This window comes from Epinephelus lanceolatus, chromosome 5 (genome assembly GCF_041903045.1).
Source record: "Epinephelus lanceolatus isolate andai-2023 chromosome 5, ASM4190304v1, whole genome shotgun sequence".
In the NCBI taxonomy this organism is placed as follows: domain Eukaryota; kingdom Metazoa; phylum Chordata; class Actinopteri; order Perciformes; family Serranidae; genus Epinephelus; species Epinephelus lanceolatus.
In genome coordinates, this window is record NC_135738.1 from 28637294 (window position 1) to 28652627 (window position 15334).

The following is a 15334-nucleotide window of genomic DNA, read 5'->3' on the forward strand; positions in this document are numbered from 1 at the left end:
AATTTGCAGATGGGAGAGTGAGAGCATGTCTCATCTGGGGAAGAGGATGCATTCACAGATCATGTGATATTAGATGTGAGAAAACATTTGAATGCCACACCAGGGATGTGTCCATCGCACTGTCAACATCTGATCTCATTTCCCTTCTGTGCTGAAGGCGTTGCGTCATTCATCCGTCTTCATAACTGTCGACCTGCCTGTCTGTGTCTCTGGCATATGGTAGTAAAGAGCACCGCCCTCTTGCTTTCCAGTCGAAGGAGACATTATTAAGTAACTCAATTTTTTTCATTCCATTCTTCTCGCCTCACGTTCTCCTCGGCTCTGGCCAAGCGGGCAAGTGAAACCTATTAATGTGCAAAACCCACTTTGCTCTTCAAGATAGCAGAGCTCTGTTATTGTGTAATACCCTTTGAATCTACCAGCATTTCCATGTCATCCACATGTAATGGCTGAGGTCACCTCTGAGTGCTCCCCCGTCTGTAATGTGTGTCATGTTGCTGTATGGCAGCCTTGCCTAATGGTTTTGATTTAAAGCTTTTACTTCTCCATCAGCGGGGAGTCTGTGGATCTCTGGTGTCCATTCCTCACTACTTTAGGTCTTATTTGCTGTGTGGGAACCATCACTGGAGGCCATAGCCTTTATTTTGATTTATGTAGCGTTTGAGACCACACAGACTTTGCTGGTGGAAACACTAGCATCTTCAAAGTGATGCGTTTACATGGACAGTTTAATTCCCTTTTCATTCGGAATGAAAGTTCGTTCCTATTAAAAGTGATCTTGTAAACACCTAATTCGGAATGAAAATGGCCAATGCGATTGAAAATTCAATCCGATGTAAGGGGCTGGAATATTCCGTTTCTAATTCTGAATGAAAGGATTTCTCGCACTTGTATACACTCATTCTTCTTTAAGTTCATTCCGGTCTTTCTGCGCATGCTCGTTTCCTTGCCCTTCTGGCGTGATGACGTATAGCGCGCATAGCAACGGGCTGAGATAGAGCAGTCGGACTTGTTGCACTCACCGGTTTCCATTTGCCAAAGCACGGTCATCTATCTCCCCTCTACGACCTTCTACCTCCCTTCTCCTCCTCAACAGACGAAGCATTAGCAGAACAAGGTTGTTGTCGTACTGCTGCTTCAAGAATATACGCAAAACAAGCCTGAAAAAGGCACTAAGAACAGCGTCGTCAAGCATCTTGTTATCCGGAACGAGGACTACAGTGTTTTCTTCCAGTAAACGTAAACACGTAACATCCACCCCGCCCCCTATCCAATCTGAAACCTTCCCTGCCCCAAACTTTGCGCGGACCGAATAAAGGAGATTAAAAGGTGATTAAACTGATCTCCCATGTAAACCCTCATTCGGAATGAATATTTCCCATGTAAACTACTATTTTATTATTTCCCATGAATGATTTCATTCAGATTTATTTCATTCTGAATGAGAAGCCATCATGTAACCGCACCCACTGTTGCCAGACTGCATCATCTTTAACACTACATTCATGCACTGATTGTAAAATGCATTATTCAACATTCTTCCACCTGACGTGACGCCTGAATCTACGTTTTTACTGATGTAAGGCCTGAGCAGTATTGAAACATCATGGCAAAGATCACTCTGTCCTTGGAGGACGTTAAAGAGGTGTTGTGCTGCCATTGTAAACAATGTGACCTTGTTCCCTGAAAGGGCAAGACACATACAAGACTCACGGGGCCAGTTATTCCTGGGGTGGCAAGGGCAAGGGGCGAGTAAAAAAAAAACAACCTTACTTAAGGGAATGCTTCAGTATAGATTATTGGTTATGCTTTCAGCATCCTTGTAAAAATAGAGATTGCTTGACATTAACAATGTCAATTACAGACGCAGCGGTGGTGTAGGCTTTAAAAATGATTATTTCTACCGCACCATGCTCTTTATCATCGCTTTACGGAAACCACCCCGAAAAAAAGAAAAAAAAAAATCTGGTGTTTTGACAGAAGATGGCTTAAGGCACACAGATCTCTTCCTTTCCCTGAGAGTATTATGTTGTCAGGGCCTGAATAATACATGTGTTGGGATGCAATTAGATAATGTAATAATCATGTTGGGTATGCCATGTAGGTCTCATCCAGTGATCAAAAGGAATATACATACCACACTTAAGTCAAGGCTACTCAGTGTCGCTGTTTGTTCTGCCAAGATTCGGTTTAGCTGACAGGTTTAAAAAAAAAAAAAAGTACATCTATACATAGCGTAGGTTTATCAAAACATAAGGAGTTTAGAACGAAACCACAAATCTCCATGTAATGCAAGTTTTATTGTAGTGATGACAGCGATGCCGTGTCACATGGAATATGCATAGGATGTAGCTACACTCTCGGCTACTTGCTCTGATTTACAAATGTTGAATTCCTCTCACTTTAAAATTTATATCTCAGCAGTTGTGGATTTGTTGTTTTTAGAATTCCATTGTTATGTTGATAAAAACACACATTACAATACCCCCCCTCCTTCTCATGTTCTTCACAAAAATAGTGAAATCAGAGACCGAGTGAGATTCTGTGGCACCTACAGCTGCCCCTTTTAAAGGAGGCTCTGAATACATTAATAATGTGTGTTATTTATTTTGAGATCTGGCATTCATTATTCATGATGTTGTTTTGGAGGGTATGAGACATCACTACAGATATCCTGTCGGGCTCAGAGGCAATGAAATAATGCAGTCAGGTGTGTTGTGAGAGGTGAGTCGGGGAAGCGAGTCTGCGGGCCCCGAGAATGCGTCACACGTCGCTCGTTTCCATTCTGCTCCATCAGTCTTAGTGCCACCTCGGGTTGTGTAGCGTAGGAAGCTTGTCTTTCTTCCGTCTAATGTTTGATATCCCTCTTCGCTTCGCCCTGTTTCCACTGTACTTGCCGTAAATCACATATTTCAACCGCAGAATTAGTTGAGCGTCAATGACAGCAATTCTACAAACACCTCAGTGACGCCGTTGCTGTGATTCAAGGCAATTCATCAAATTTCACGCACTTGATAATTAGGTGCATCAATGCGTTTGCCATCCTATTTAATCTCCACTTTGATCCACACTAATCTCTAACTGTACTTCTTATCCAAGGCTTCCTTTGGCCCATAGGGCTCGCGATTGAAGAATGAATTCTTAGTTTTCATTCTAGGCCACTTTTGGCTGGGGTTCTTCATTCACCCCTGGATCTGGGGTAAATTAAAATAATTCAAAGCATGCTTCACCCTAATAACACTCTCTAAGCTGCTTCAACCGCATAATATAATGGTGAAGGAGACTGGATGACTGGCTTAGTTATTGGATATTGGCTGCAGCTCAAAGCAGTATCAAGAGATGAGAAGGCCCACACTCACTGAGGGATGAATCAGTTGATGATCATTATATAATCAGTATATTACTTATCATATCATGGAGCATCATCATCTGCCAGAGGTACCCTTTAACATGTAAACTCAAATTAGTATTAGTAACACATAAAGTCAAGCATGCACATGATATCATGTTCGACGCCTATCTCTGCTGCGCTGTTAAAGGTACACTGTGCAGGATTGCCCTAAAACAACTAAAAAAATGGACTCATAGAAAAGTAATCCATCTCAATCACCACTTATGACCCACTAGAAATGTGTGGCGGTGTATTTATCTGCAGAGACCCTTCCCTCTGCCTCTATTTTATTCTTATTTTGCTATGGTTTGGACATTTCTGGGCACAGTGCACAGGTGAGTTTGGGACTGTATGATACCATAGCAACCAGGTGCCATATGATAAGCAGCATGCATCCGTGGAGGAGCTAAGAAAATGGCGGACATAAGAGTAAATCTGCAGTCGGAATTCACTTTCACTGGCGGTATTGTTTTCAAACAGTACGATAATACCTGCATAGTATAAGCCCATTCCATATGTATGAGTATACATAAGTGTTTTCCATTTTGTGATGAGTATTTCCATTATTTATTTATTTATTTATTTATTTCTACTTCTTTAGTAAAATCTCATTATCTAGGCCTACTTGTTTGTTTTGCTTGATGGTGCTTTACTTCAGTGACACAAATCTTAGGTAATGGTTAGATAATCATGAGTACAAAAACAGGTCTGCACACCAGAAACTGCTCCTTCTGGAAATTTCAATTGTAGGAGACAAGTGTCCTTATCTTGTCCATGTCTGATGAAGGGCTGGTGCCCGAAACGTCACATGTGGGGATGAGATTTAAATATCCAAAAGGAGCAGTTTCTGGTGCGCGGACCTGTTTCTGTATTTCTTTATATGTTCTTCTGTCCAGCACTCAGTATTCTTCATTTTTGGATTTGCATGCTGTTTTTTGAGTCTTTAGATAACCATGAGGGACTACTTTTACTCAGTCTAATGTCACCCAAAACATAGCAACTAATGGTTAAAGAAGTGTTTCACTGCAGGAAAACTGGGCTGTCTATGCAGTAGAGCAGACTTGCCAACCTTGAAGAAAGGTTATGAGTACCACCTTACCCGACAGCCGTTTGAAATCTTTCCGTTCCGCCTACGCGCCTATACTCACTGGGCATCAACTTGAGAGTGACCACTTGCATAGACCAATAGACTGAAACCAGCAAAATGCGAGATCAAGCGATATGCATACTTTTAGAGCATCAAATTGTACCAGCGTAATTTGATGTCAAAATGTGTGCCTGGTACCCAAATGCGTACAGGTTGGCAGGTCTGGTAGAGAGATACAAATACTTTTGAAATCGGCTCAAGAGATAGAAAACCTACAACTATCACAATGAACTGAGCCGCATCAGACCAATAAATGTTCCCACTGGGGGTGGCATAGTGTGAGCTTATCTGTTTTGACACAGGAAACAATATGACGGCCAGCTGGTGACAAATGATCTCAAATTACAGTTAAACAGTTAGCGAAAATTTGTTTCTGAAAACATTTAGGTGAGATATAGGCCATGCAGTAACAGAATATTGGTTTATATTTAATCACCACTGCTTAGTTTTACCATTTAATCTCCGTTTTTACAATACAGGAAACAGTATGACACCCACTTCCTGTTCGGAATATTTTGTAATACAGCCAAACAGTGCACTGAAACTTGTTTCTGATGACATTTTAGGGGGGAAAAAATAGGCAATACAGAAACAGAATTTGGGTTTATATTTCATCCGTGCTGCCTAGTTTTACAGTTTGATCAGAGTTTGGTCTAAAGTTGAAAGAAAGCCCTCGATCTGCTTCTGTACTCTTTGTGTCTGAGGTGGAGGGCATACGAAAAAAGTGAAGGTACAATCTGTAGTTTGAGCAACAGCCCAAGAGCTATCAAAGTAGTGGGGCGATCTGGCTGATAGGATGGAGGGAAGTTTACCGCAGTTCATTTACGCATACATTGTTAGGATACAAAGGATCCCTTTATGGTGTTAGTAGGCTAATAAATGAGTGGTTACCTGCATAGTTTGTGCCACTCAGAGGCTGGTTCAGAGTTTATCTTGATACTAATCAAAAAGTACCTACCAGTCTGTTCTCTATGACTCAGCTATACTCCACTGGAACCAGAGTTATTCAGGAATTAGTCACTTAAAATTAAATAGTTATCAGATCTTTCCTGATTTGTTCCATACTCACTCTAATGGCTTTTGTGTTTTGCAAGACACTGAGCACCACGTCACTATGGTAATTTTGCTTATCCATTCAAGCATGCTTCCTAGTAAGGTGCACATTTGCAGAAAGAGCCCTCTCCCACTGCACCAGTGTCATTGAGTGGTGTATTTAAAAAATTTCAATGAGCCTTGGTTCAATACAACATCAAGGATAGCAACTTCACTAAGTAAATAAATATGTCAGCATGTATCGTATCTCAGAATGAGCACACAACAGCAAAAATGTTGAAAAATAAAAAGCGGGGGTGTCGGTAGCGTAGTGGATAGTGTCGACACCCCATGTATAGGGGCGATGCCTCGCTGCAGCGGTCGCAGGTTTGACTCCGGCTTGCAACCCTTTGCTGCATGTCAACCCCCACTCTCTCTCTCACCCCATTTCACTCTGTCCTGTTCATTAAAGGTTCATTAAAGACAAGTGTCCTTATCTTGTCCATGTCTGATGAAAGGGCTGGTGCCCGAAACATCACATGTGGGGATGAGATTTAAATATCCAAAAGGAGCAGTTTCTGGTGCGCGGACCTGTTTCTGTATTTCTTTATATGTTCTTCTGTCCAGCACTCAGTATTCTTCATTTTTGGATTTGCATGCTGTTTTTTGAGTCTTTAGATAACCATGAGGGACTACTTTTACTCAGTCTAATGTCACCCAAAACATAGCAACTAATGGTTAAAGAAGTGTTTCACTGCAGGAAAACTGGGCTGTCTATGCAGTAGAGCAGACTTGCCAACCTTGAAGAAAGGTTATGAGTACCACCTTACCCGACAGCCGTTTGAAATCTTTCCGTTCCGCCTACGCGCCTATACTCACTGGGCATCAACTTGAGAGTGACCACTTGCATAGACCAATAGACTGAAACCAGCAAAATGCGAGATCAAGCGATATGCATACTTTTAGAGCATCAAATTGTACCAGCGTAATTTGATGTCAAAATGTGTGCCTGGTACCCAAATGCGTACAGGTTGGCAGGTCTGGTAGAGAGATACAAATACTTTTGAAATCGGCTCAAGAGATAGAAAACCTACAACTATCACAATGAACTGAGCCGCATCAGACCAATAAATGTTCCCACTGGGGGTGGCATAGTGTGAGCTTATCTGTTTTGACACAGGAAACAATATGACGGCCAGCTGGTGACAAATGATCTCAAATTACAGTTAAACAGTTAGCGAAAATTTGTTTCTGAAAACATTTAGGTGAGATATAGGCCATGCAGTAACAGAATATTGGTTTATATTTAATCACCACTGCTTAGTTTTACCATTTAATCTCCGTTTTTACAATACAGGAAACAGTATGACACCCACTTCCTGTTCGGAATATTTTGTAATACAGCCAAACAGTGCACTGAAACTTGTTTCTGATGACATTTTAGGGGGGGAAAAATAGGCAATACAGAAACAGAATTTGGGTTTATATTTCATCCGTGCTGCCTAGTTTTACAGTTTGATCAGAGTTTGGTCTAAAGTTGAAAGAAAGCCCTCGATCTGCTTCTGTACTCTTTGTGTCTGAGGTGGAGGGCATACGAAAAAAGTGAAGGTACAATCTGTAGTTTGAGCAACAGCCCAAGAGCTATCAAAGTAGTGGGGCGATCTGGCTGATAGGATGGAGGGAAGTTTACCGCAGTTCATTTACGTATACATTGTTAGGATACAAAGGATCCCTTTATGGTGTTAGTAGGCTAATAAATGAGTGGTTACCTGCATAGTTTGTGCCACTCAGAGGCTGGTTCAGAGTTTATCTTGATACTAATCAAAAAGTACCTACCAGTCTGTTCTCTATGACTCAGCTATACTCCACTGGAACCAGAGTTATTAAGGAATTATACACTTAAAATTAATAGTTATCAGATCTTTCCTGATTTGTTCCATACTCACTCTAATGGCTTTTGTGTTTTGCAAGACACTGAGCACCACGTCACTATGGTAATTTTGCTTATCCATTCAAGCATGCTTCCTAGTAAGGTGCACATTTGCAGAAAGAGCCCTCTCCCACTGCACCAGTGTCATTGAGTGGTGTATTTAAAAAATTTCAATGAGCCTTGGTTCAATACAACATCAAGGATAGCAACTTCACTAAGTAAATAAATATGTCAGCATGTATCGTATCTCAGAATGAGCACACAACAGCAAAAATGTTGAAAAATAAAAAGCGGGGGCGTCGGTAGCGTAGTGGATAGTGTCGACACCCCATGTATAGGGGCGATGCCTCGCTGCAGCGGTCGCAGGTTTGACTCCGGCTTGCAACCCTTTGCTGCATGTCAACCCCCACTCTCTCTCTCACCCCATTTCACTCTGTCCTGTTCATTAAAGGCAAAAAGCCCAAAAAATAATAATAAAAAAAAATAAATAAATAAATAAAAAAGAGCGATCAAGTGTCTTTTGAAATATTTCACCTAAAAAATAGATAAATAAATAAAATCGGGGGAAAATCCCATTAAACTTTCTCAAATCTAGGGATATATAAAAATCTCTGAAGGGAGATTTGAGAGTGAAGCTGTAAATGATTAAAGTCAAGCTGTTTGCTTTAATCAAATTTTAGATAAGCAGATAAGCATTATTTTAATTTACAGGCTAAAAAATGAAATCCAACTTTCTCCTGTTTTAATCTGAAAGAACTTACAGTGCTACGGAGGATCATTTCTAATGATGGTTTGGGGGCAAAATGTGCAGTTCTGAGCATGTTGACCTACCTGCGCCCTCATTGCTCAGAAAAAAAAGAAAGCAATTTTACCTTAAAAAGGCTCTGAGCCCATGGTCCAAATCATTCGACAGTGAAAATAAAAGTTTGATTCATGATTTTGGAGGAGCCTCATTTCTCAAAGTAAGAACGTTTCAGAGGAAGCTCTGTGACTACAAATGAAGTGTTGCCAGACTTTATTGCCATTTGAAACTTTGCCACTGTTTGGCCATATGGTAAAATACCGCTGGACCAAATACAGTCTGACAAACTTTCAGGCATTTGAACACACTGATGTGAGGTTTGCTGAAATGTGTGGGCATTAAGAAATTATGTATTCCTTTCAGGCTGTGTGCAACTTCTTTTGTGGGTCATGACTAAGTGCCAGTATCAAAATTTTGTGATGCAAAGATGATGTAGGCAGTTGAAATATACTGTGTAAAATTAGATGGAGAGGGAGGCAATTTTGGGGGGGGGGGGGGGGGGGGGTGATATGGGTGCTACAGAGCATGATGAAATGCACTTTAGTACAATTTAGGGTCCATCCAGAACCTGTATTTAAAGGTCGGTTACTCTTGCAAGCTTGGTAGTTTTGTCTCACTTCACTTGTGCAACATAGTCAAAAAATGTTGTTTTGCAAATCTGTAGGAGAAAATCCCAAGTGCTGTACGTCCGTATACATAAAGGAGTAAGCAAAACCCAAAACATATTAGATACAGAACTTTAAATATATTGGGGAAATTATCAAAGAAGAAATGAAAAGCAGGCAACAAAGGACTTACAGGATGTATTTGCCAAGACTGCTTAAAGGAACACTGTGTAAGATTTAGGGGGATTTAGTGTTACCTAGCACTGAGGAGTGCAGACTGCAACCAGCTGAAACTTTATTAAGTTAGAATCCCTTCAGTGTTCATTCTTCAGGAGGTTTTCACAGGAAGCCGAATTATCCGCAGAGGTGTCTTCTTCTCCAAAACAAATGAACCAGGTGGTTAAAACTGGTAAAAACACTGAATAAAGCAGTTTCACGTTAGAAATCAGTGTTTTTCCTATGATGTTTGGCACATTGCAGATGGCCCCCGTAGCTTACCCCTGCTAATATGTGCTCAACTTTTACCCTGATTACTTGAGATTTGGATGTTTGGGAGGGTTGTACTGAGAGCCGAATTATCCACAGAGGTGTCTTGCTCTCCACAACAAATGAACTAGGTGCTTAAAACTGGTAAAAAAAACCCCAAAAAAACACTGAATAAAGCATTTTCACGTTACAAATCAGTGTTTCTCCTATGACGTTTGGCACATCGCAGATGGCCAACTAGCTTAGCACCTGCTAATATGTTCCTACCTTTTTTCTCTGATAACTTGAGGACTGTACATTTAGAGATTTTTACTGGGAGCTGAAATATCTGTAGAGTTCTTCTTCTCTCCTGAACAAATGGACCTGGGGAATTAGTACAGTAATAAACAGTCAATGAAGCAGTTTCAAGTAAAAAAAAAAAAAAAAAAAGAAATCTGTGTTTTGATGCCCTCATTGCATGAGGTTACTATGTTGGCTGATATGAAAGCGCAATTGGCCCTATTCAAAGCAGGTGCTCGGTTTGTACGTCCTTGGCAACGCATTCTCACTCCGACCTCGTCACATATCAATGTTTGGTCGTGGACTTGAGATGTTGAGATATGATGTGCAAGGTACCCTGGGTGCGTTGGTTGTTGACATTCTGGGATGCTATGTCTATGGCTATGTTTTGCCTGTTACATGCATTCCGTTTTCACAGGAAATGTACAGTTTGCATACAGTCTCTTTCAAAATAAATGCACATACATTGCGAATTGACATTTTTGTTCCTTCAACAACAAACGCATGTGGTTGGTTTTAGGCAACCAAAGCACATGGTTGACTTTATAGTCTTACAGAAAGTGAACGCCGCCCTCTTGGCTGAAAGTTGGTAGTTGTTGGACCCATCCACCACTCCTACTGTCCACCATAGTCAGAATTCTGCAGCCTTAACTTTTCGTTGTTGTCCCGCTGCGCTTCCTTCTAATGCCCCATGGCACTGTTAAACATTAACGGTGAAAGCTATGTATCATGCTGACATGAAAGGATGGCTTTTTTAGTTGGTATCCAATGCCAGGAATTACTGACCAAGCGCTGGTTTTTGACGATTTCGGAATGAGATCGGGTTGTTCTGTGCTATTGTAGAGACCCCCTGAATCCTACACACTGAACCTTTAACACATAATTGTACCAAGTTCGGTATTTTTTCAAACAAGGAAACATGTGAAGCCTATTCACCAAATCGGATATCTGCTACCACTTTCAGTGGTAAGGAAGATCAATCGTCACACAAGCAGTGTTCAATCCTGCCACAAACCTGAAGATCTGAAGATGTGAACATGTGCCAGAAGCTCCTGAGTCCTCACCATAATTACATGCATATTGCATAGAAACATCCTCCCTGCTATTTTACTGTAAATGAAGAAAGTATTGAGCACTTGAGAGATTATCATGCTGAAGCTGGAGCCATCCCCAACACTTTTATTTCAGGAATTAAGCTTGAATTTATTAGTCATTAGCACTTTCCACAATCATTCATTACACTTTTTATATCCCCCAATGAATATTTTTAATGTCCTCTTCTCAAAATGTAGAGCGCTCCCTGCACATTCATATATTGTTTTTTATCTGCTGTTCAACCAACTATTACACTGTAAAATATTACATCCAAATAGTTGGGGGACGGGATAACTGACAAGAAAGTCGATACCTTAAACACGTCAAGTTTACAAATGAATACCACTCTTTTATCATGGTGACGGAAATATTTTTAGATGTAATCTAACTTCAGTTGTTTATTCTCTGTAGAAATGATACGCCACAATAAAGTCAGATGTTTCAAGTCAGGCATGACTGGCTGTTTTCTCTGCAGGTGAACAAAAGCCAGCAGAATCATACTACACACAACAAACCACCGAGGATAATGTGGGTACAGATTCTGGAATGGGTTTGTATCTATTTCATGAAATTATGATGGTATATAGGCAAGCTACCAATGGATTGGTGCCAGTGGGTGTTGTGAATAAAATACATGCACTGCAGAGTCAGGAAGTTTCCCACAAAGAGCCCATTCTGAGCCGCCGCCATGCAACCACATATAATTCAGTATGTGCCTCTTCCTGCTGATAGTTCAGCATCAGTATGCTGTACATCTTTTAACAACTACATATTCCTGCTAGAATTGTTGATTAATGCACAACCATTAAAGGCTTACTAAGTTTGCTAATGAGAAAATCTTGACTGACAATCAGAGGATAAAGCTTTAAGCATGACATAAACCTTGTAATCCTGTATCATAGCAGATTTAGACTTGGTGTAACCTCAGTTTCAGCTTGTTTATCTCCTTGGCTGTGTCTCTGTTCATGCAAAACAAGCAGTGCTCCAGACAATGGCGTACCTATTCACATGTGAGGCAGGGAGCAGATTTGCAGCATCTGGATGTGACGGCCGATCCTCTCTCTCTCTCTAATCCTCCATGCGGTTGTCTTTCTGCTCAGACACATAGGGGATTGAGTGGGCCATCCGTTCACATCCTGCCTGCCATGGGGCAGATAAACAGAGGAGAACACAGTAAATGGCCACATAATCAATAAGAGACATAATGAGGAAGTGTGCATTTTATTGGCTGTATTTGCATTTTTTGTCAGCTGGCAAAAATACACCGCTCACATTTAGTGGGATGGAGGTTGATTAGCTCTCAAATGAAGTGTCTCTTCAGGCTGGTATCACAAAAACGGTAAAATGCGTGGGAGCATGAGAGTTCATGATGAGTTACGAAATGAAAAGAACATGTGATTTTTGCAGCTGCTTCACTTTGGCTGTGCAATGTCATTCCTACATGCTCTCCTTGTGGTACTAAAACACCCCTGATAACTCTGTGTGTCCTTGAATGGCATCAGGTTGGTGATGCTTTACCTCACATCCCCCTATTTAGCATTTATAAGCAGTATACAGACATTTACAGTAGTATAGTGTTGGGAAGGTTACTTCTGGAATGTAATAGGTTGCAGATAACTAATTACCTTCGTAAAATTGTAATAAGTCATGTATCTGTTTTAATTACTTCATCAAATGTTTTAGCTAATGTTTTAAACTGAGCATGAAGCTTTAATCATGAAGCTCTAAGTCAAGAAGGAAAAAACTTTTGAATTTCCAGCATTGAAAGGTGTCCTTGTCTGACAAAATGGCCACCCAACTTGGCCTGGTCAGCTGGTTGCAGGCGCAGCAAATCCAGATTACTTAAAGCAGTGGTTCCCAACTGGTGGGCCATAGTCCAAAAGTGGGTCGTGGGTCCATTCTGAATGGAGAGCACAGAGCTTTTATTTTGAACTGCTGTTTCCTGCTGCAGAGTAAAGCAGGATTTATACTTGTGCGTCAGCTCTATGCAGCGTCTATGCTGTAGCCTACACACATGGCCTACGCCGCTGTGAGCATTTATACTTGTGCAGTGGTGTGTCTGTGTCACTCTGCAGTTACACCTCCAAAACACTAGTCGGCAGCGGGGTTTCTGTGAAGTTTAGTTGATTAAAACACACCCAAAATGCACTTTAAACATGGCTTAATAGAAACAATTCCGAACACAAGAACACAAATCAGCTTCACTATAACTCGCAGCATTCACAGACAAAGCACTTGTCTTTTGCTGGACACATTTTCCCCACAAATACAACATGCTAATGTTTTTAGCACAAGTCTATGGCATTTGACATTGTAAAAATTAGCCTAGCAGCTAGTGGACTTTTCCTCTCCTCATATAAAGCGAGGGACAACAGCAACATTTAACAAAGGTAACTTTATAAAACTTAGCTCCATTACAACTCATAAGGTTCACTGACAAAACAACTGTCTTATACTAAACACGTTTTCCAAACAAATGTAACATGCTAACATTATTAGCACAAGCCTATGGCATTTTACATTGAATAAATTAGCCTAGCTACCAGCAGCGATTTCCTCTACTCATATGAAGCCAGGATAAATCACACACAAGACTTAAAATGCTATTTCTTGTGTCTTCACAATTTATTGTGTCTTATCTTTGAAATTAAAGTAAATAAAAGCTTTGTTTCCACTGAGGGAAATGGTTTCAGCTTACAAAAATAGACAGGAGGTCTGTGTCGCTGCGACGTGTAGTTACATTCCTGGGGAGGTGTACGTCAGGCTACAGCATAGGCTCTGCCACGGCATAGCTATGGCATCAATTTGACACAAAGGTATAAATCCCACTCAACTGACTAACGGACAGCTACTTGACAGAGACAGCAAACTAGCTCAACGACATGGCCAAACGCTAGTATGATGTTGAATGCATTAAACTGCATGGACCTTGAACTAATGACTATGTAGAAATCTGGACCCCGTTGCTGGACCAGTTGGGAACCACTGGCTTAGAGCAATGCACATTGATTTGATTGGCAGAGAAGAGGTGGTGCAAATTCAAATAAGAGAACAATCAAAAACAACATTTAAAATTTGAGTGCATATTGCCAAATGAAATACAACCTGTCCTAAAGAAGAAACAGTTACTTGTAAGTCATCCTGCACTTGATAGTGTTGCATTGAAATGTGTCCCAAAAGCTTTGCTGAATGATGTCCAGACATATGCCAAAAAAGTAATTCTTGCACAGTGAAAATATGCAAAGCAACAAAATGAATGTTTATTCTACACAAAAGCTTTTTACTGAGAAGAATAGATTCAGATGTAACCTCTTCCTAATCACCAACAAGTGTGATTTAATTAGATTTTTTTTTCTCAGTAAGTCTAATAGATTAAATTTAGATTCATTTTGTAATTTAATTACATGTAACTGGTTACTTTCCAACATTGTCTATGGTTAATTCCACACTATTATGTAGCTATAGGCAGCTATAAGGCCGTCTTTAATAATGTGCAGTGTTACATGTTCATGTTCTGCTTATAAATACTAAGCAGAGGGACTTAAAGAAAAATAAGAATGACATCATTAATGCCAGACACCCTAATGTTCCTGAAGTAGCAAAATGCAACTTTAAAGGGGGACAGAGTCCAGTGAGAGCTTTATTTGGCCACTGAAAGGTATCACCTTGAAAGGTTGGAAATAATTGAACACCATTAGGTTCACTCCTGATTACCTTAATCATCTTTCCCCTAGAAAGGTCATTTTACAGTCTGGTTAACTACGAACAATAAGAATCAATGACTGGTAAATGATGACATTCATAAGAGCTGCTTGTGGTAATGTCTAATGGGCAAGCTAACACTATTTTAAAGAGATTAGCAAGATGAGGGATAGAATATGGAGCCAGACGTGACATGGCATGACAAACTGTGACCATTAAACACAGCGGATGACTGGAAGGTAATTCACCACCTCTGCTCTTGCCGTAGTTACTGAATGGTCACTTCGTGATTACTTTTTAACCTTTCTAACCGCTCAAATAAATCTGACAAATCGGATGGTACCCACTGAGTAATTCCAGTCAATCTGCATCAGTGATATATTTAATTTGGAATTAGCACAACAGATGGCTGTTGTCATGCAAAAAACTTGTAACTTGAGTTTTGGTGGTTTTAATGTTGTCAGGGTACAAGTTAGGGTATGATGTGATTAAGAAAAAAAAAGGGTACTTTTATTAACCCTTTATTACCCTGATATTAAACCATATGACTGTCCCTTCATGATAGTGACTAAGTGTGCTTGATTCCTTCCTTTAATGTGATTTTTGAGCAAAATCTGTTTGCGACAGCATGAGTTTCGACGCATTGTGTAACCAGTATTAATGTCCTTCGCACCCAAAGAAAAAGGGTTTGTTGCATCATTAGTTCTTCACTTTGAGCAAAACTTAAAGCATTATACTTGGTGCGTGTCACACACACACACACACACACACACACACACACACACACACACACACACACACACACAAAAACACCCACTGAACAATCAATCTTCTCCACACATTACAATAAAATTCAATTGCACTG

At 40.4% G+C, this 15334-nt stretch overlaps 1 protein-coding gene across 1 annotated transcript in view; it reads right to left on the reverse strand.

Moving 5' to 3' along the window:
• lrrc4ca (leucine rich repeat containing 4C, genome duplicate a) overlaps positions 1 to 15334 on the reverse strand; it is a 241274-nt gene that overhangs the window by 71546 nt on the left and 154394 nt on the right. The window contains exon 3 of the mRNA XM_033635649.2: positions 11768 to 11907. The gene's annotated coding sequence lies outside the window, so the exon portion shown is untranslated. The remainder of the gene's footprint in view (positions 1 to 11767; positions 11908 to 15334) is intronic.